This window comes from Ambystoma mexicanum, chromosome 7p (genome assembly GCF_040938575.1).
Source record: "Ambystoma mexicanum isolate Mex_15411 chromosome 7p, UKY_AmexF1_1, whole genome shotgun sequence".
NCBI classification, from domain to species: domain Eukaryota; kingdom Metazoa; phylum Chordata; class Amphibia; order Caudata; family Ambystomatidae; genus Ambystoma; species Ambystoma mexicanum.
In genome coordinates, this window is record NC_090939.1 from 114,700,724 (window position 1) to 114,723,910 (window position 23,187).

Below are 23,187 nucleotides of genomic sequence, written 5' to 3' on the forward strand. Positions count from 1 at the left end.
AATTGCACAAAGCCTGGTTCCCTTAAAAACAAAAAAAGTATTTGCACCCCAGATGACGGCTCTGAGTGCTAATCAAGATAAATACTGCTTTCATGGGTGTGCAGGGCTGGAATGCTGAGCTTGTGCCTACCTAGCTCAAACTTTCAGGGCAGTTAGTGACCCTGCCCTCTCCCGAAAGTGGTACTTAACACTACATTGATAACAGTTGATATCAATGACAGGCAAGGGCCATCTTGTCCACCTGAAGTTGAAGATAATGACCATGCCTGATGCAACACCATACTACGTACTTAGTCTCAAGCTATCACTTTCATTTAACATTGTGAACTTTTTGATTTATGAAACTTCTGATCTTCTCCTAGCATAGCAAAAGATGGGTTAAGCACACAATATATGGGGCACTGACCTGTGCAACACCGACTGCACCTAGCTGCACAGAGCTTTGCACTAAAAACAGTAATCAACACCTTTTTATCGTATCTATTTATTTGTGTCCATTCATGCAGCTAAAATTCACATTTTACAGACACTCATCTCACTAATGTCTTACTTTAGCGGTACACACAAATCGTATTGCATCATAATCCTCCTAAAGTGGGCTAGGAGGGCCAGCTGAGGCACTGCAACTTACAGTATCTAAGCTTGGATGCTAAAGTTATGTGCAGGAAAGTCAGTGAACTCTCAAAAAGGTTTATGTGTTTTTAATAGAAAATAAGAATGTTTTTATGTTTTTCCAAAACTTCAAAAGATCTCCAATTTCTGTATTGTTGTATTATTGCTCATTTTATGTCTGGTGACATTAAAGAAATTAGTAGAAAATGATTAATCAAATATGTGACCCTTTTTTCCATAACTCCTGTTCTTATTGTACCCCCCTTCAACTCAATCACTTGGGCAATGGGCAATACTTTAAATGCATTGTGAAATTAAATCTGTGGTGCTGGTATGGGCAGCGCATTTTATTATTGTCAGTTCTGCTGGGAGGGGGCAGTACCTCTATTAACCAGGACAATAACTCTGCATGTTGTACGGGGCAGCCATCGCTTCTCCAGAACTCCCTCTTTTCCCAGGCGGCCAATCCCAAATGCACAGTGGATGTGACATAGGCTGAAAGTGAAAAAATGTTGACTAAATGCCCCTCCAACATATTAACGGCCATTATCAGGGCTGTCAGTTAAGCTGCCTGTGTTGAATAGTGTAGTAGCAACCTCATCTGAGCCCATACCGGAAATTCTCCTTCATGATAACAAACCACTTCCGCTCCAGTATGCCAAGAACCCATGCTTAAATCTATTGTTGATGACCAATTAACAAAGAGCATTTCTCCTCCTTCTATGGGCTCTTCATGTACTTAGGGTCACCCTACATCCTGTCCATATATGAGGCACAGTCAGGCACATACTTCCCTACCTCTGCCGGTTGTGCTAGGAATGTCACTGAGTTGACAACACAACATCTCACTACCTCAATTGCTGGATTGGACAAGATTACCTCATACCCGGACGCTCTCTGAGTTGTCAATGTGGACTTTGATTTTACTAGTATCACAAAAAGTTAATGCTCCAGTGACAATGAGACAGCTAGGCGGCTTGATGGAAATTAAAATGGTCTTTATTCAGACTATTTCAAAAAGGAAAAAAAATATCTTCAATCAAAAATTGCTGCAATGTCCTTTCTCTGTGCTTATGCTTCTTCTCTGATCCTTGCAGGGGATCTGGTAAGGACTTCTGGCAAGGCTTCTCCTCCTAGTCCTCATACGCCCACCAGCCTTCAGCAGCTCCTGATGTCCTGTCTGGTTCGATCTGCAACAAAACCAAGAATTAACACACTCTCGCCTTCCAGCGCTGTCTTTATATAGGCGGAGTTTAACAGGCCAATCAGTGTTCACTTCCTCCTCCAGTCTATATAAACTCTCCCAAGCCCCGCCCCCTTTTCCCTTGAGGCATTGCAAGCTGTCTTCGACCTCAATCTCCATCCGCTCCCCGTTCCAGTCATCTCTGACCAGGTGAGTTCTTAGTTCCTTCCTGGAAGGGTTTTGGTCAGTCTCTGGGAGTCTCGTGTTTTTGTCCTGCTCTATTATTTTGCTATAACGCTGACTTTCATAATCCGCGGCTCCGCAGTTCTCATGTGGGTTACAACTGCCGAGCACCCGCAGGTTCCCCATGCTGCGGCAGCCCCGCCTCTCCCTGCTTGTGGTGCCTTGATTTCTCTGCCGGCTGTCAGAATCGAACGTCGGCGTTCCTTCTAATTCACATGAGTGCGATGTTCTGACTCTCATGTCTCCGCCCGCAGGTTCCATGTCTTTCATACCACCGCCAGATTCGAACGTCGGCGTCTCTGCTACTTCGCAGAAAGGCTGCGTTCCGATTCTTTTGGGCCCGTCTTGGAGTTCCATATTACACTCCTCCGTCTGTTTTTCGCCTGGATTAGATATTTCCTGACCCCACCATTCCCCAACCAGGTGGGTCTCTGGGTCTCAGGCCCCTCCGTGGTATAACGGACCCTCTTGACTGTTACAGCTCCACATAGAGCCTGACTGCGCAGCCCATCATTATTATTGCTGATTTCTCTATGGCAAATGTTGCTGCAGCGAGTGCCTGTTCGCATGGGAAGTGGCCTTGCATTACTGGGTCTAGGAGGCTACTTTGATGGACCAGGGGCTTGTGTCGTTGTGGCTTCTTTTGAGTGAGGACAGCCATCATCACTGTACCATCAGAATACGAAAAAGAATTGTTCTTTATAGTTTGGGATTGCTAAAACTGGTGCGTGTGCTAACGCTTTTTTCAATTCAGCAAATGACTCATTCATTTCAGAGGTCCATTTTATGGGGCCTTTTACCTCCTGTGCTTCTTTTAATGCCTGAAGGAGGGACTTCCTAAATGTAGAATAATCGAAGACCAAGGCCCTGCAACAATTGTATAGACCTAAGATCTGCTGCATTTGCTCGACAGTGCATAGCGGTGGTGTACTGTGTATCGCTTCTGATCTCTCTGAAGTGATCTTTCTGCCATCTACAGATATTATCTCTCCTAGGTGCACTGCTTCTTTTTGCCAGTACTGCAATTTCTCCTTGACTACCCTGTACCCCTTCTCTGCTAGCAATGTCAATAGTGTAACTGAATCTTTACTGCACTGCTGCTCTGCTGTGCTGCCTAGCAGGAGGTCGTCCACATACTGGATGACTGTGCTGTGTATTTGCAAGTTGCTTAGGTCCATCTGGATCACACTATTGAACACACTAGGAGACTTGCAATACCTTTGTGGTAAACAGGTATGTTGGAACCTCAGCCCGTGATAAGTGAAGACAGGGAGCTACTGTGGCTCTGGATGCAATGGGATGGTGAAGAATGCATTCTTCAAGTGAATGACTGTGAAGCATGTCGCTTCTGTAGGTATATTACATAATATTGTGGCTGGGTTTGGTATGAGTGAAAATTATGCCTACACTACATTGTTCAAGGGGTGGAGATCTTGAATGAATCTCCATGCCCCACCTTTCGATTTCTTAACAGGATAGATGGCCGTGTTACATGGGGATTCTGACATTTTTATTATGCACTGTCGCCATAGTGTCTGGAGTGTTTCAAATATACCCTTGTATTCTTCACGTTAGAGTGGTTATTGTTTAACCAGGGGCAACACTGCCTCTTCCTTCACTTTTATGTGGACCACCCCATCTCCCTTCAACAAACCTACATCATGGGGGCCCCTGGTCTGTAGTATTTCTGGTATTTTTTTCAAATCTTCCCGCATTTGACTTGATGCCTTCCTCACTATCTGCATCCTGTGAGGGACCTGTCTCTCCTCTATGTCTACCTGACATGGGATGCATATCTGTAATACCATTTCCCACTCCTCTGAGAACAGCTGTATGTCAGTCAAGTCTTAATGTTGGGTCAATGCAGAGGACTGTGCTCCACTCTCTATCATCTTCATCTGTCCCACACAAAATTACCATGTCCTTCCTTGTAAGTGCTGCTTCTAAATGTACGATAAGTGTTGTTCCTGGTACTTTTTCTTTGTGTACAGGTGGTCTGAACAAGAATTCTGTTGCCAACCGGAATACCATGTCTTTCATTCTGGTCACCAAACCAGCAATATTTGTACCCCATAAAGGAATGCCTCAGGGTGGCATGATGATCCGTGTAAGGTTCTGTGTGCACAAAATGCCTGCATGATGGCTGCAACCTGCTCATAAAAGATGCCGGATGTCGAGCATACTATACCTTTCTCGGAAAATGAAATTGTCTTATTTAACTTGCTCATTATATCTCTTCCTAATATGTTGATGGGAGTGTCTTTTGAATACAACAAGGGCACTACTCTTTGATGCGTGCCTACCGTGAGTTGTTGTTATATTATGTTAAAAGGTTCTTATACAGCGCGCTGTTGCCACCTGCGTGGTCGCTTGGTGCTCTGGTGGATCTGAAATGCAAGGGGGTTGAGGGTATGTTAGTAGGACTGAGTGGAAAAAGATCAAGAGAGTTCTGATGTGCTCTTGGAAGCTTCAATTCGCATACAGGGGTCACTGAGCATGTGTGTTTTTCAGTTGGTGGGTGCCATGTGGTGTTGGGTGAGATTGTATGTGAGGTTTGTTTTGTTGTTGTGAAGTATGTGCAGTTTGTGGTGCTGTAAAGGTATGGTTCTGTTTAGTTCTGAGTTTGAGAGGTGTATGAAAAAGGGTGTTGTGTGTGTTATGCACATTGGGCCTCATTATGAGTTTGCCAGTCCGGAAACAACGGTGCTGGTGCATCCGTCCTCCCCATTCCCATTGAGTCCAATGACTCTGGTGGCTACCGCCAGAGTCAAAATGACCTACATTGTTTTGAAGACGATTTGTTTTTTGACTCGGAGCCAGTGTAGCATCCTTAACGCTAGTGTGATGTGGTCTCTTCGTGAGAGTTTGAGGAGAAGTCTGGCAGCTGCATTCTGTATTCGTTGTAGTTTCCTCAGTAAGTAGTCTGGCATTCTGAGGTATAGGATTTTGACGTAGTCTATCCTGGACACGATGAGGGAGATGTGGGGCAGTGTTTTGTGCGTTAAGGATAGGAATGGTAGAATCTTTTTGATCGTGTGAAAATGGAAGAAGCATTTCTTAATTATTGCATTTACTTTAAGTTCTAGAGTTACCTCGTTGTCCATTAGGATTCCAAGGTTTTTGACTACTTGGATGGTGTGGGTGGCATTCCCAGTTCTGTGGGCCACAGGATGTACTGGTTACTTCCTTGGTTAGCAGGTGTAAACATGATTTTGTCTTGTCTGGGTTGATTTTGAGGTTATTAGTGTTCATCCATTGGTAGAGTTCTTTGAGACAGTCTATTAGTGTTTATCTCAGATTTTGTTGATGATTTGGGTATCATCTGCATAGCTCTAGAATGTGAAGTCTTTTCATGAGTTTGTTTAGTGGTGTCATATAGATGTTTAAGAGTAACAGGGATAACGAGGATCCTCGTGCACATTTTAACGGTTTTATCCATACTGTTTCTGTTCTTTGGGACAGGAAAGATTTAATCCAAAGCAGTGCTGTGCAGCTGATCCCTATTTCTTCCAGTCGCTTGATGTGGGTGTTACAGTTGACCGTGTTGAATGCTGTGGAGAGGTTGAGTAGTATCAGTGCCGAGTTCCTGTTCAAGTCTGCTTTGGTCTTTAGGTTGTTCCATATAGAGAGAGTAGTGCTGTCTCCGTTCCTCTGATGGGTCTGAAGCCTACTTGTGCCTGGTCCAATAGTTGGTTATTTTCTACGTGTTGCAGTATTTGTTTGTAGACATATGTCTCTAATATATTTACCAGGTAAGGAATGTTTGAGATCGTTCTGTAGTTTGAGAAGTCTTCCATATCGCCCATTGTATCCTTGAGGAGCAGTTTGATGTAGGCATATTTGAAGGTTTGCAGTAACTTGTCACGTCTCCCGCACCGAGTGCATCTCCTACTGGTGCTATTTCTCCGCCCTCGGCCTCCGTCCCTCCCACTACCCCACACACGTACCCTGGCTCATGTAATTCTGGGCTTGACTTCATTGCAAACCATTGAGGACATCCAAGCTCAAGTAAAACAGCTTTTTGACTCTTCTGCCTTACTGGAATGGAGTCAAAAGGGTCCTCACTACACCGTTAAGGATGATTTACCCTACTTCCAAGAGCGGTTATTTCTGCCAAGTAAAGAATTGCAGGAACTTGTCATTACCCGTCATCATGAATCATTAATGGAAGGACACCCCGGTATCGTGAAAACAGAAGAAAAGATCAAACGCCACTTCTGGTGGCCTTCTTGGAGAAAAGACATAAAGTCATTTGTGTTGTCTTGCGGAATCTGTGCCCAAAATAAGAGTGAAAAGAAAAGGCCAGCCGGCCTACTTCAACCTTTGGACATTCCACCAGCACCTTGGCACACCTTGTCAATGGACTTTATAACTGACCTGCCTCCTTGTGGTGGTTACAACACGATTCTCGTAATAGTGGATCTATTCTCCAAAATGGCCCATTTTATCCCTTTAAAAGGATTGCCGTCAGCTTCCACCTTGGCCAAGGAATTTATGGAAAATATAGTGCGGTTACATGGTTTCCCTTCCATATTAGTCTCAGACCGTGGAAGTCAATTTATCTCCCACTTTTGGAAGAAATGTTGCCAACTAGCACAAATAGACGTGCGGTTATCCACCAGCCACCACCCCCAGACCGATGGACAAACCGAGAGAACCAATCAGACTCTTGAGCAATATCTGCGGTGCATGTTACACCAATCCGAGTGGAATTGGAAGGACATCCTTTGGATTGCAGAATATGCATACAACAATTCAGTGCATTCTGGAACCGGACAGACTCCTTTTTATACCCTGTATGGTCACCATCCTCGGACCTCTGACCTAGATCCACCTCTGACCCTGGAGATGCCTGCAGTAAATCACCTACATTCCACAATAACCCAAGCCTTCAAAGAAGCTACAACCCACTTACAGCAAGCCAAGAAAAAGTATAAAGAAAACGCTGATTTGCACCGAAGTAAAACTCCTCCTTACCAAGTAGGAGATCAGGTATGGCTAGCAACTAAACATCTACCCCTCAAGGGTCAGCGAACTTTTAATCCCAGATTCATTGGGCCTTACCCCATCAAAGCTATTATCAACCCAGTGGCCTTTAAACTCGATTTACCATCCAACATGCGGATTCATCCCGTTTTTCACGCATCTCTTCTAAAACCAGTACAACCTGGAACCAGACTGTCTGAGCCCCCAGGCCCTGTCCAAATTGATGGAGAATTAGAATTCGAAGTGAAAGACATTTTAGATTCCAAGATAGTTAAGTCGAAACTCTTCTATCTTGTTGATTGGAAAGGATATGGACATCAGGAAAGATCTTGGGAACCCAGTAACTATGTTCACGCACCACGATTAATTCAAAGATTCCATCGAAGATTCCCGCACAAACCAAAACCCCCAGAGGAAAAGACCTTGGGAGGGGCCTTGAGGGGGGGTACTGTCATGATGCCTACCTCTAAGGAGCCAGGCCGGGCCCAGCAACCCCAGAGGCAGACATCATTTTCCCCAGGGAAGTCTCAGCGGGCCCAAGTCGGGGCCCTTTGGACTCAGTCCTGGCGCCTTAGGCGCCAGGCTCATAGCGGACCCCAGTCCTGGCGCCTTAGGCACCAGGCTCATAGAAGAGGATATGTGTTTAAGTGCTTGGGTGCACACTTACCTGATGCAGACCTTGCTGCTTCACCCAGGCCCTCTTGAGGCCTGAATGGGACTACTTAACCTGTAGGACTACTTCACCACCCGGGTGTGGTCGGGGAAGGATACATACCTGATTGCTGGAAGGATACATACCAGGAACTTCTTCCAAGGCTATTTAAACCCCACCCGAACAGCCACACATGCTTCGCGTTGTTCTGCACCTAGCAGCTGGACGCTCACCGTGTCAGCTCCTGCATCCTGACTTCAGCCACTCCTGCCAGCACCCTGGAACACCTGCAAGGGGAGAAAGGAAGAGAATAGGAGAAGAAAAGCCCTTACCTGCTAAATCTGCATTCCGGAGTCATTTCTCCAACGGCCCTGAAAAGGAAGACATCATTTTAAAGGCATTTCGATTCGATCGCTGCAGCGCTGCATTTTACTCACCTTTGCAAGGCGCTTCCATCTTCAGCAGCGATCTTCCGGATTCAGCTATGCCCGGTGCCTAGAGGAAAAAAGACAAGAACAAAGGTGAGAGGGAGAAAAGGAATAAGGAAAGCTCAGTTTCCTTTTAAGTCTTGCCTGTTGGATTATTCCCACTGCATTTTGGGTCCTGCCACTTCCTGGCATCTCCGGACCCCGGCCCCTATGGGGAAAAAAGACAAAGACATTGAATGAGCGAATGCAAAGACATTACCTGAGCGCTCATCCAGAACTGTTTCACTTCGGGTCGGCGCCATATCTCCGGCACTCCGAACCCTGGCCCCTAAGGGGAAAAAGACATAAGCATTAGCGCTTGCTGCAATTAGACAACGAACATTATTATTAAGCTTGAACTTTTGAACAGAACTTTTACAGCGCCTTACCTGAACAGTCAAACTTACCTGAACTCCCATCAATCCTCAATCCAGTGAAGTAACTGGGTTTCAACGCGCCCCTGCATCAGAAGCAGGATGGAGAGCTCATCCTTCCAAACCCTAAGGTGAGGCTTCACGGGGAATCGTGGAGGAGGTATCGTGGAGGGTTGGAAGGGAGTGGGAGGCTTGAGCATTGTTCCACAGTTGGTAATACTCCCTTTTCACGCACAGGAGGGTATCCAACGAGCCAGGGAAGCCAGAATAGAAGGGCCCTTCCTGTCCATCTTCAGAGTTCTGCGCCTTCGACGCCGCGCCTCCGTGGGAACCAGGTGAGCATTACAGAACGCGAAGACTTACCACAATTTCCCACCTGGGCGCTATGGAGACTTCCGAGACAGATCAGCTGGCCCATCTTTTAGGGGAATTACGGGCAGAAGTGCACTCAGCCCGCCAGGAGACTAATGCTCTCAGAAGGGAACTAATCCTATCCAAGGAAAGAACTGATGATCTGGCCAAAAGGTTATTGCAGGGCCAGGCAGAGCACACTCCTTTACCTGTTTCCGGAGATATTTCTACAACAATGGGTTCGAATAACCCGGTCCAAATCAATCTACCTGGACACATGCCTTTGGCCCCGCCGGAACGTTTTGCGGGGGATCCCAAGAAATGTGCCGTTTTTATGAACCAATGCCGTTTACACTTTTTATGCAGGCCCGGGGCCTTCCCCAACGACCAGACCAAAGTAGCCTTTGTACTATCTTACCTCAGTGGCTGTGCTGCCGATTGGTCTATTCCATTGGTAAATCAGGATGATCCCATTCTCCGGGATTTCCAGGGCTTCCAGGCCAGCATGGAAAGATTGTTCGCTCGACACTCGCAGGGACAGGCTCTTGACAACGAACTGCTATCCTTACGACAAGGTAATCAGGATCTTTTGTCCTATATCGCCACCTTTAATAGACTAGTTGTGGAAACCGGATGGCCTGTAAATAAAAGGATCACATTGTTTCATCGAGGCCTGCGCGGAGAGCTTAAAGATGTTATAGCACAGATAGTAGATCCACCCCAGGCCTGCGCAGACTACATAGACTTAGTGGTTCAACTTGATCACAGACTTCAAAATAGAAAAGCAGATCGGCTCAAGTATGAAACCAGAGTATCTATCAAGACCCACGTTAACTCCAAGAGTACTGACGTTTCCGAACCTATGCAAATTGGCAGTGTTAAAGGACCATTAACGCAGAAGGAACGAGAGAGAAGGCGACAAATGCAACTTTGTCTGTATTGCGGAACTTCCGGTCACTTTATTCAAAGTTGTCCAGTTAAACCACCCAAGAAGGTGGTTGGAGCCACTGATAACGAGTTATTGACACCTGGTTCGGGAAACGACCTAGCCCGACAAGCATAGGGGTCCGTTTGCCGAGCTTGAAAACAAACTCTTTGACCTCGCATTTTGTCATGCCAATGGTGCTTGTGAACCCAAAACAGCCTCAGCAGTTGCATGCTATAAAAGCATACATAGACAGTGGAGCTATTGGAAATTACATAGACCGTGAATTGGCTTCCAGGATTAAGCTTCCTCTCCGCCCGAAAGTAGCCCAAGATGTAATTACTACAGTTGATGGAACCGAAATAGCCTCAGGGCCTGTAACGCATTCCACAGTTGAAATCACTCTGGTGGGTCAGGACGGACATCGGGAAGCAATCGTGTTTGATGTGATCAAGGCCCCACAATTTCAAGTACTTCTTGGTATCCCTTGGTTAGAAACACATAATCCGAGAATAGACTGGCGAGCAAAGAAGATAACTTTTCCTGATTGTGAACCAACCTGTTACCCAAGGAATCCAGCTATGGGTCTAGCCTCTGTAACTTCCACCCCTGTACAGCTACCATCTGAATACCAAGAATTCCAAGACGTTTTTCAGAAAGAGCAGGCTAACACCTTACCTCCCCATCGATCTTACGATTGCCAAATCGACTTGGTACCCAATGCACAACTACCTTGTAGTAGGATTTATGCTCTTACTGAACCTGAGAACCTGCATTTGCGCCAGTATTTGGATCAATACCTGGCCAATGGCTTCATTCGCCCATCAAAGTCACCAGTCTCTTCCGCTTTGTTCTTCGTACCTAAAAAGGAAGGAGACCTTAGGGCCTGTATTGACTACCGCGCCCTAAATCAGATAACGATTAAGAATCGTTACCCTTTGCCCCTGATACCTGAGCTGATCGACCAAGTAAAAGATGCTCGTGTGTACACCAAGCTAGATCTCCGAGGAGCTTACCACCTGGTACGTATAAAAGAGGGCGACGAGTGGAAGACTGCATTCCGCACCAAATTTGGGCTCTTCGAATATCAAGTAATGCCCTTCGGTTTGTGCAACGCACCTGCCGCCTTTCAGTACTTCATGAATGATGTTCTTCGGGAACTTATCGATGTTTGTGTCATCGTTTATATTGACGACATCCTGGTGTATTCCTCCTCAGAATCTGATCACAGAAACCATGTTAGGGCAGTTCTTGAGAAATTGCGCCAGCACAAATTATTTGCCAAGCTCGAAAAATGCGTTTTTCATACCACAGAAGTGGAGTTTCTCGGATTCATCCTGACACCTCAAGGAATCCGAATGGACTCGCGGAAAGTGGACACCATTCTCAAATGGCCATCTCCTAGCTCTGTGAAGGGAGTGCAAAGCATGCTTGGCTTTGCCAATTTCTATCGAAGGTTCATCCCGGAATTTTCTCGAACTGTTCAACCCATCACAGCTCTCCTAAAGAAAAATAAACGCTTTGAATGGACTCTTGAGGCTGAACAAGCCTTTCAGGACCTGAAAACCAAATTCACCTCTGCACCTGTATTGAAGCACCCGCGCCCAGATCTCCCTTACATCGTGGAAACCGATGCATCCAGTTCGGCCATGGGAGCTGTCCTGTCGCAAAGAGACCCAGAAACTAACCAACTACACCCTGTAGCCTTTTGGTCCAGAAAATTCTCTCCACCTGAACTCAATTACGCAATTACCGACAAAGAACTACTGGCTATTAAATCAGCTTTCAAGGCTTGGCGTCACTATCTTCTCGGTGCAAGACACACCATCACCGTAATTACGGACCACAGAAATTTGCAGTATTTAAAGACGGCCAAAGCTCAATCTTCGCGACAACTCCGATGGGCTTTATTCTTTGCGGAATTTGATTTTGTAATTACCTATCGCCCTGGCTGCAAGAATGGTAAGGCAGATGCCTTATCCCGGATAGGCATGGAAGAACCCAATTCGAGTTTAGAACCTGTGCCAATCATACCGGAACAAAGAATTCTGGCCTTGACTTCATTGCAAACCATTGAGGACATCCAAGCTCAAGTAACACAGCTTTTTGACTCTTCTGCCTTACTGGAATGGAGTCAAAAGGGTCCTCACTACACCGTTAAGGATGATTTACCCTACTTCCAAGAGCGGTTATTTCTGCCAAGTAAAGAATTGCAGGAACTTGTCATTACCCGTCATCATGAATCATTAATGGAAGGACACCCCGGTATCGCGAAAACAGAAGAAAAGATCAAACGCCACTTCTGGTGGCCTTCTTGGAGAAAAGAAGTAAAGTCATTTGTGTTGTCTTGCGGAATCTGTGCCCAAAATAAGAGTCAAAAGAAAAGGCCAGCCGGCCTACTTCAACCTTTGGACATTCCACCAGCACCTTGGCACACCTTGTCAATGGACTTTATAACTGACCTGCCTCCTTGTGGTGGTTACAACACGATTCTCGTAATAGTGGATCTATTCTCCAAAATGGCCCATTTTATCCCTTTAAAAGGATTGCCGTCAGCTTCCACCTTGGCCAAGGAATTTATGGAAAATATAGTGCGGTTACATGGTTTCCCTTCCATATTAGTCTCAGACCGTGGAAGTCAATTTATCTCCCACTTTTGGAAGAAATGTTGCCAACTAGCACAAATAGACGTGCGGTTATCCACCAGCCACCACCCCCAGACCGACGGACAAACCGAGAGAACCAATCAGACTCTCGAGCAATATCTGCGGTGCATGTTACACCAATCCGAGTTAAATTGGAAAGACATCCTTTGGATTGCAGAATATGCATACAACAATTCAGTGCATTCTGGAACCGGACAGACTCCTTTTTATACCCTGTATGGTCACCATCCTCGGACCTCTGACCTAGATCTACCTCTGACCCTGGAGATGCCTGCAGTAAATCACCTACATTCCACAATAACCCAAGCCTTCAAAGAAGCTACAACCCACTTACAGCAAGCCAAGAAAAAGTATAAAGAAAACGCTGATTTTCACCGAAGTAAAACTCCTCCTTACCAAGTAGGAGATCAGGTATGGCTAGCAACTAAACATCTACCCCTCAAGGGTCAGCAAACTTTTAATCCCAGATTCATTGGGCCTTACCCCATCAAAGCTATTATCAACCCAGTGGCCTTTAAACTCGATTTACCATCCAACATGCGGATTCATCCCGTTTTTCACGCATCTCTTCTAAAACCAGTACAACCTGGAACCAGACTGTCTGAGCTCCCAGGCCCTGTCCAAATTGATGGAGAATTAGAATCCGAAGTGAAAGACATTTTAGATTCCAAGATAGTTAAGTCAAAACTCTTCTATCTTGTTGATTGGAAAGGATATGGACCTCAGGAAAGATCTTGGGAACCCAGTAACTATGTTCACGCACCACGATTAATTCAACGATTCCATCGAAGATTCCCGCACAAACCAAAACCCCCGGAGGAAAAGACCTTGGGAGGGGCCTTGAGGGGGGGTACTGTCATGATGCCTACCTCCAAAGAGCCAGGCCGGGCCCAGCAACCCCAGAGGCAGACATCATTTTCCCCAGGGAAGTCTCAGCGGGCCCAAGTCGGGTCCCTTTGGACTCAGTCCTGGCGCCTTAGGCGCCAGGCTCATAGCGGACCCCAGTCCTGGCGCCTTAGGCGCCAGGCTCATAGAAGAGGATATGTGTTTAAGTGCTTGGGTGCACACTTACCTGATGCAGACCTTGCTGCTTCATCCAGGCCCTCTTGAGGCCTGAATGGGACTACTTTACCTGTAGGACTACTTCACCACCCGGGTGTGGTCGGGGAAGGATACATACCTGATTGGTGGAAGGATACATACCAGGAACTTCTTCCAAGGCTATTTAAACCCCAGCCGAACAGCCACACGTGCTTCGCGTTGTTCTGCACCTAGCAGCTGGACGCTCACCGTGTCAGCTCCTGCATCCTGACTTCAGCCACGCCTGCCAGCACCCTGGAACACCTGCAAGGGGAGAAAGGAAGAGAATAGGAGAAGAAAAGCCCTTACCTGCTAAATCTGCATCCCGGAGTCATTTCTCCAACGGCCCTGAAAAGGAAGACATCAATTTAAAGGCATTTTGTTTCGATCACTGCAGCGCTGCATTTTACTCACCTTTGCAAGGCGCTTCCATCTTCAGCAGCGATCTTCCGGATTCAGCTACGCCCCGGCACCTAGAGGAAAAAAGACAAGAACAAAGGTGAGAGGGAGAAAAGGAATAAGGAAAGCTCAGTTTCCTTTTAAGTCTTACCTGTTGGATTATTCCCACTGCATTTCGGGTCCTGCCGCTTCCTGGCATCTCCGGACCCCGGCCCCTATGGGGAAAAAAGACAAAGACATTGAATGAGCGAATGCAAAGACATTACCTGAGCGCTCATCCAGAACTGTTTCACTTCGGGTCGGCGCCATATCTCCGGTACTCCGAACCCCGGCCCCTAAGGGGAAAAAGACATAAGCATTAGCGCTTGCTGCAATTAGACAACGAACATTATTATTAAGCTTGAACTTTTGAACAGAACTTTTACAGCGCCTTACCTGAACAGTCAAGCTTACCTGAACTCCCATCAATCCTCAATCCAGTGAAGTAACTGGGTTTCAACGCGCCCCTGCATCAGAAGCAGGATGGAGAGCTCATCCTTCCAAACCCTAAGGTGAGGCTTCACGGGGAATCGTGGAGGAGGTATTGTGGAGGGTTGGAAGGGAGTGGGAGGCTTGAGCATTGTTCCACAGTTGGTAATACTCCCTTTTCACGCACAGGAGGGTATCCAACGAGCCAGGGAAGCCAGAATAGAGGGGCCCTTCCTGTCCATCTTCAGAGTTCTGCGCCTTCGACGCTGCGCCTCCGTGGGAACCAGGTGAGCGTTACACCCGTTCCCTGATCTCTCCTCCGCCACCCCTGCTGCCAACGCCTGCGTTCGCGACCTGGCGGATGTCCATGCTCAGACCCTTATCCATCTCCGTGAGGCCCAGATGGTCATGAAGACGAAGGCTGACCGGAGGCGGTCAGTGGCCCCTGAGTATCACGTGGGTGACCGGGTGTGGCTGTCGACCCGGCACTTACGTATCCCTGGGTGTCGCAAGCTGCTGCCTCGTTTCCTGGGTCCCTACAAGATCGCAAAGGTCCTGAACCCTGTGGCCTTCCACCTTGCTGTTCCTCCTGCTTGGCGGATCCACCCGGTATTTCATACCTCTCTCCTGAAGCCCTGCCTTGCTCCTACCCGTGTCAGTGCTCCACCCGCCCCTGTCTCGGTGTCCTCCCCGGATGTCTTCGAGGTCAGTGCTATCCTGGGTTCCCGCTTTCACAGGGGTCACTTTCAGTATCTCGTGGACTGGGTGGGTTATGGTTCCGAGGACCGCTCTTGGGTTCCCTCCCGTGATGTCCATGCCCCGCTTCTTGTTGCCCGTTTTCATAGGGACTGCCCTACCTGCCCACGGGGTCGTGGGCCTTTGAGGGGGGACTCTGTCACGTCTCCCGCACCGAGTGCATCTCCTACAGGTGCTATTTCTCCGCCCTCGGCCTCCGTCCCTCCCGCTACCCCACACACGTACCCTGGCTCATGTAATCCCTTGCATCCCTTCGCCCATCATGGTAGATTGCAGCATGGCAGACCTGGCGTCTATCGCCCCTCCCGTTCTTGGCAGCTGAACTGGAGGATTTCATCTCGCCATAACGCCAAGCGCTGCCCACGGAGACCCGCGCGTCACGGATCACGTGATTTTCCATCACGCAGCAACGCTTCCGTGTCACATATCACGTGACTCCTGACATTGTTTAAAAGGCTTCCGGAAACAAGGAGCGTTGCTTCACAGCTGTTTTCCTCCTGGATTACGTGACGCTTAGTTCTACGTTTTGACTTACGGATTGTTTCCTCGACCACGCTTTGTTCCACGGATTGCTTTGCCTCACCCTTCTACTATTCGAACTTTGGACCTCCTGTTGCTGAACTATGCTTTGCTCCACGGACTGCTCTGCCTCACCCTGCTACTGTTCGAACTTTGGACCTCCTGTTGCCACTCCTGTTGCCGAACTACGCTTTGTTCCACGGATTGCTCTGCCTCACCCTTCTACTGTTCGAACTTTGGTCCTCTTGTTGCCTGACCACGGTACCGTCCCTGGATACTCTACGGATCACGTCTCTTTGTCTTGGAACCTGGCTTCAGGCCCCCACGCTAGGTGTTTACCTGTCTATACTCCTGACCTCATACAGCTCCTGCCCTGGGGTCCAGTCCTTCCTCACATCTCTGGGCAACCATTTCGTACACGTAGGTAAGCAGTGCCAAGTTACCTGTGTTCTTGTGTTATTCTTCCTGTTCTGTGCATAACCTCATAATCCTTTGCCTTACAGCGTTCAAGGGGTTCTTCTGGCTGTTCCTGAATCAGGCCCGACGGACTACCACCTGTGGCCTCAAAGACCGCACAGGCAGTATTTCTGGTGTTGTCTGTGTGGTACTTGGGGACGGAGGTATTCATACTCTGCACGACCATCAAGTCCATAACATAACCCCCCATTGAAACTGGGTGAAGAAGTTTAGGTGGCATTCCTCAGGTGTACCCTGTTTAAGGATTGATTTGTAGATGTCTTGTGGACAGTGGTCAATTGTGGTGACTGCCTTGTTGCTTTTTCACTAAGCTGAAGAATTCTGCTCTTGACATTTGGGTGAAACTGTTCATTCTGTTTTGTGGTCCTGGGGTTGGTTGGAAATGGTGCACAGTCTGATTGATAGGTCTAACTCTATTGACTTTCTGAAAGAGCATTACGTGGAAGGTTCCTGGGGCAACCCTTCTGAATTGAACTATTTTGAACTGGCAGAATTACACCTATTGGTAAGACTATCTGAAACCAGCTGTGATTTATATTTCCTTTTTTGAGTTACCATTTGTCCTTTAAGAAGAACCCCTATCACATTTGGTTTAAGAGTGAGGGCAAGCATAGGTTTGGTCACAAGCGAACTTTGGTTTTGGACTTTCGGACATTGACGGCCCTTCAAAGCATCAGTTGAGGGAACAACCCCCTTAGCGTTAGGGCCATATAGGCATTACACTAACCCAAAAAAGTTTGATAATAAAGGTTTTCAAAATGTTACTTTTGGGTCTGTCTCTCTTGATACAATGTCTGTCTCAAAGTAGTTAGACTAAAATGCAAGATGTTGTATATGTTGGATTGTGCTTGGGTAGTTATTAATCAATAAAACAAGCTTTGAATGCTTTATTAAGTTCCTTCTAGATCATTCTAAAAAACCCTGAACGCTTTATCTGTTTTAGAAGATGTAGTTGTTTCTATTCCTCGATGCAATCGGTTCACGACATACTCTGTTAGAATTTACTGGATAATTATCCTTCAATGCAAGATGTTATATGAGTGAGAAAGGAGTCTTAATAGCTACAATTAAAGTCTAAGGAAGTATTTGTCCTCATCGCTCATGTTCAGTGTGTGTGGAACCGCTGCCAAGTTGGAAATTGTTTATTTTGATCTCATGGTGTGACGTCACACGTTACCGTGAAAGAAAGACCTTGGCTGTGAAGCCAGCGGTGCGGGCTGCACTCCTGTGTGCCACTCTAATGTGGTTTTAGTTCAGTATTATAAATTCAACAAATGCTTGTTGTAGTCTACCAAACAAATACGTGTTTATTTTATCTTTTTCCGCTTATTACTTTCATAAACTGTAATCCCTTCAAGGGGATTCAAATTATGAGGCTGAAATGTCGCATTAAGGCCTATGCATTTCGGGTTAGAAACCCTTCCTCAGGGCCTGTGAACATATATATTTAAATGCGCCTTCTGGTAAAACTCCTGCTATTCACATATACGGAACTCCATGGAAATGTCTCACGGAGGAAGAGCAATCATCTGTGCCTGATTATTTGATTGTGATCGCTGGTCTGAATGTTTAATAGAGTTGCATTATGCGTTGCTCTTGTGGGGGTGTTTGAAAGATAAATTAAAGTGGGCGAGGACTATTTCCTGAAAAAAGTAGAACATTAATGTGGCTGGCCGCTGCTGAAATTGACGAGCAGAATCCGAGGAAACTTGCGTGCAGTCTCAGGCTTGCTTAGTTGTATTTGGTTGCCTAGGGAGCAATGACGTCTTCTGTAAGATCGCCGATCTGTGAAGTTAACGGAGCTTCATTCAATACCGCTCTAATAGAAACATGCAAAGATTATGGTAGTGTGGACCAAGTCAGTTACCTGAATAGATGTTAAACATTGAAGCGGCTAGCCGCCGTTGAAATGAACAAGCACAACGCTGTGGGACTCGCGTCTGGGCTCGGGCTTGCTAAGTTATGATAGGTTGCCTTGGGAACAGTGTTGCCTATGTGATTCAGCGCACGTTGTGATGCGTGCGTGTAGATTAGAATGGACATATTGGAATGCTGTTGTTAGCCTATATTATTGATAGAAAAAGCTAAATGTTGCTGAATGGAAATGGAAAGATAGCTAACTGTGTGCTATGTCATGAATCTGATAAAATAAAAGAAGGAAATAGAAAAATGGAAAGACTTTATGGAGGAAACAAAAAATTAAAAAGGGTCAAACAGAATTGTGTAAGTGAAATCAAATGTGCCTGAAGCTTACAATTCCGGTAGACAACCAAACAACTAAAATGAATAATGGTCAAAAACATTCAATCATAAACCATATAAAAAGTAAATGGTAATTAAGAATTAATAAAAAATTAATAACAAATTTACGAAAGAAGAGTTTTATAAGAAGCAGCTTAAATCCAGTTCTTCATTCATCCCTTCAGGTGTCAGGGACCCAATGCTCTCAATCCATAATGCTTCTCTTTGGGCTCTCAATTTCTCCATATTCATACTCTGTCCTTTGGTGGAGATCACCTCAAGCACTGTGAATCGTAGTTGGGCCACTGTGTGACCATTTTGATGAAAATGTCTTGCTATTGCTGATGTTTGATTGTTCATTCTAAGGCTTGATTTATGCTTGTTGATGTGTACAAGTATTTTGTGTGCGGTCTCCCCAACATAATCATAGCACATGGGCATTTGATTGCATAAATGACGTTTTCTGACAGACACGTAGCGTGTTGTTTTAAATGAATTTTCTCTCCTGTCCTCGGGTGTGATATATAGGGTCCTTTGATGAAGTTATTGCAGTTGCCGCAACTCATGCATGGGTGTGTTCCCGGATATTTGTAAACTGTTTTCTGTTTCAATTTTCTATTATGTGTATCGACCAGTAAATTCCGTAAGTTATTACTCTTTTGATACGCAAACACTGGGGGGTGTGCAAAAGGTTCTTTGGTTCTTTGATCATTCTGTAAAATAGTCCATCTTTTTAGAACACTGTCTCTAATTTGCCGACTCTGAATCGAGTATTTGGTAATGAAAACCAATCATGGCTTTGGTCGTTCTGTTTTTTTGTCAACAGTTGGGTGCGGTTTTGTGCTTCTGTTTTGATCCTGGCTGTTCTAAGGTCATCCTCTGGATATCCTCTTTCTTTAAGTTTCATATGTAATTTGTTCAATTCCAGATCGCATTCTGCTTGATCGCTTACAATTCTTTTGATTCGCAGCATCTGACCGAATGGTAGGTTGCGTAGGATGTTCGGTGGGTGGAAGCTCATTCTATGAAGGAGGTTATTTCTGTCAGTGGGTTTTGAGTAAAGTTTTGTCAAGATTCTTGAGCCTTTGATGGCTGTTTGTACGTCCAGATAATGAATATTTGGATTCCCTATCTCCATCGTAAATTGTAACCTGTTATCGATGTTGTTCAAATATGAAAGGAAATTGTTCAATTCATCTCGACTGCCTGACCATATTCCAAATATGTCGTCGATATATCGATTCCATTTTTTCAGGTGTATACTCCATTAAGGGTTATTGATGATGTGCCTGGTTTCAAAGTCAAACATAAATGTGTTCGCATAGGATGGTGCCATGGTGGCTCCCATGGCAGTTACAGTTAGTTGCTTATAGTAAGTTTCTTTGTATTTGAAGCATGAATTTTCTGAAATAAATTTCAAAAGGATCACCAAAAATTCTTTATTAGCGCCTATTGGTCCTGTATCTAGTAATAACTTCTCAACCGTTCTTTGTCCCAGGTCATGTGGGATGCTTGAGTAAAGGCTTGCCACATCAATAGTGAATAGGATGTCTTCTGTCGCAAGTTTGATATTTTCCAGAATTTGTAAGAAATGGGTAGTATCTTTGACGTATGTTGAGGTCTGTTGGATAATTGGCTGTAAAACATTATCTATGTAGGTGCCCAAGGGTTGCAAAAGGCTTTCTGTTGCGGCTACTATCGGTCTCCCAGGGGGATTGTTGAGTTGTTTGTGAATTTTTGGTAGGATGTCCAAGTGTGGCATCTTGGGATACGAAGTCCATAAGTATGCTTTGGTTTTGCTGCTGATCCAATGGTTTTCTAGTGCCATTTCTAGTATATTGTTTAATTCGGCTTTGATATCTTTGGTTGGATCGTGTATTAATGCTTGATATTTCACTGTGTCTGATAATTGTCTCATACATTCTGCTTTGTGTTGTTCAGTGTCTTGTATATCCATAGCGCCACCTTCACAGCCAAGGTCTTTGTTTCACGATTTATTCAGTGTTATATCACGGAGACACTCTTTCCAGTGGGTTTGCATCCCAAATTACAAAAGAGACATTTATCTATTTTGAACACAAACCTTGTCAAAAATACAACGTGGTGCAAAGCTCACGGCCAGTCTTATATGTCACAAGTTACCGACATTGTGCCGTTATCGTCAACATCCGCTGCACAATAACAGCCGTATGTGTGCCTTACTTTGTGAGACAGGCATGGTATTAAGAGAGATAACACAGTCAACAGAAGTGCAATTCTAAACAAATCTTTATTAATGATCAGGATGGTGTAACGCCTAACTAGCCCTATACTGTGGTAGGATTTTCCCTGCCTAAAGAAACCAAAGGAAAGTCTTTGTCTGTAAGTCCAAAATGTCAAAATCTATGCTTGGCCTCACACTTTCTCAGTCTTTCTCAACAAAATAGAAGTGTTCAAAAGTAAAGACTGAGCTACTTTCACCTTGAGCTCTTCTTGGGTTCCCCGTTTCAAGTTCAATACAGTTCCAATAAATATTCAGTTCAAAAGTGTTTGATAAAGTTCTGAAATTACCTTTGCCAAGTTCAAATGTACCACTATTTACAAAAAACGAAGGTCCAGGCCTTCTCTTTCCCAAAGTGCTAATATAGCACAGTTCGCACAAAATAAAAAGACTGGGTTTCCCTTCCCCATGACAGCATTCTCCGGTAGAACAGTTCACAAAAAATAGGTACTGGCACTCCCTTCCCCAAGACAAAGTTCTTCGGTTGTTTGACTCTCAGGGTTCCCTTCCCCAAGACATAACATTAACTTCAAATGAATCACAGTTCGCACACAACGAAGGTTCTGGGACCCCCTTCCCCAAGACATAGAGCCTCATTACACGGTAGTCGGTAAGGGTTTACCGGTACCGGTAAGGGCACCGGAACCGGTAAACCCTTACCGCCTTACTACAAGGTCCCTTTGCGGGACCCGACCTTAATGGCTGGTGTAGACCAGCCGTTAAAGTTGGGACCCGCAAAGGGACCTTGGTGCTAAGCTCCTTCCCCATTCCCATTGAGCCCTATGGGGCAAAAATGGGAATGGGGAAGGGCCATGGAGAAAGGGGGAATTACCGCCCCGCCAACCTTGGAATGGGGTGGTAATTCCCCTTTTCTCCATGGTGGTACCGGTATGGAACCGGCGGCAACCATGGTGCTAACAGCACCATGGTTTACCGTACAACGTGTAATGAGGCCCATAGTCCTTCTCTCATTTGACTGTCAGGGTTCCCTTCCCCAAGACTTTAACATAACATTCACTTTGGGTTTCACATGCTCAATAGTTCAAAAGAAAACACTGGGACGGATTCACCCTCCTTCAGGTTTGCTTCATCAAGTATTTCATAGCTCTTTACAGCTTGTTCATCGTTCAGGGTTTCCTGATCTTGGCGCAGTTGCCAGACCACACATTCCACCCGTCACAGGTCATACAACCAGTAGCCCTGCATATTAGGAGACATTCTGGTCTAGGCGCAGTTGTCGAACCACACGGTCCAACCATCACAGATCATGCAACCGTAAGTCTCCCTAAAGCTGCTGGGCCCCTTGCAGACTCTTCTTCGGGCTTTCACTTTCCACACATGTATTCTTTGTAACCCTCTTTGATGCCAGTTCTTGGGTTCTAATATATTGGTGACTCTTTCTCACATTTGCAACTCTAATTAGCAGTCTTTCTGATCTTTTCACACATAACGCTCGCCCCAACTCTTCAATTCTTCATATGCCTTTGATTCGTCCCATACTGCTCTTAATTGATAGTGTTTGTTGACATATCTATTAAAGTGTTCATTCAACATTCAGCATATCATAGTTTATTCATTTGGCAGCTTTCTTTCAGTTCGGCACCTCCCAGCGGCTCTCCCTGAATGGGAAAACCTTCAGTTTGTTTGCCGGACACGTCTCCAGATGCAGCCCGACACCTATGCTCTGCTTCACATGTGGGCTGCCTCCCTGGTGTTTTCCACAGCTCCAGTTGCACCCGGGTTTGGGCACGGACAGCTTTTCTCTCCCCTCTGCTACCTGACAGCGTCTGTTGCCCACCTTCACAATAGAGGGTTCCCAGTCCTGCAAAGCACATCTGGTAGGTCTCTGGGAATCGCTGCCGGTGTCTCTGATCCTTGGCTCAGTCCCAACACAGTGGATACTCTTCCACCTCTGTCTTGTCTCTGCTTTTGGGTTCCAGCTTTTATACTCTTTGTCATTATTAACAGGCTGCAGGTGAAAAGGGTTAGACTCAATTGCCTGACCTTGTGTAAGTCGGCTAGTGTGGCATGTCTGACTTTCATTACTAGGTGCATGCAGGCCCCTCTTCTTCGTCCCAGTACCAGAGTGGTGTTTACAATAGAAAGTATGCGTTACTCATAGTTCCCTCTTCCTCATCAGAGTACTTGATGGGAGATTACAGGGTAAAACTGTAAAAGACTGACAATATCCCATAAAGACTGAGGGAAGGTCGGATAGGTCAATGTTAGTGAAGGGGAGATACCATGTCTTGCCTGCAGGTACCATCTCTCCAATCCCCAAGGACCTTCTGCCCAGGTGATCCTCCCTCGCTTGTCCATCCCCAAGGTCGGGATCCAAAGGTGATGGCCTTTCCCTAGCCACCTGAACTGAAGATCCCATGGAATCAATGTGAGAGTACCTTCAGGTTTCTCACAACTTCCATTTTAAGTGTAAAATACATATGGGGTCATTACGACCCTGGCGTTAAGGGTTTAACGGCGCCGTAAAAGGTGTCGGCGCTGTTAAACCCTTAACGCCTGATTATGAG

At 45.9% G+C, this 23,187-nt stretch overlaps 1 protein-coding gene across 1 annotated transcript in view; it reads right to left on the reverse strand.

The window, feature by feature from the left end:
* The window catches only part of ZBTB20 (zinc finger and BTB domain containing 20), a 3,989,371-nt gene that overhangs the window by 3,903,022 nt on the left and 63,162 nt on the right, over positions 1-23,187 (reverse strand). The window lies entirely within an intron of this gene.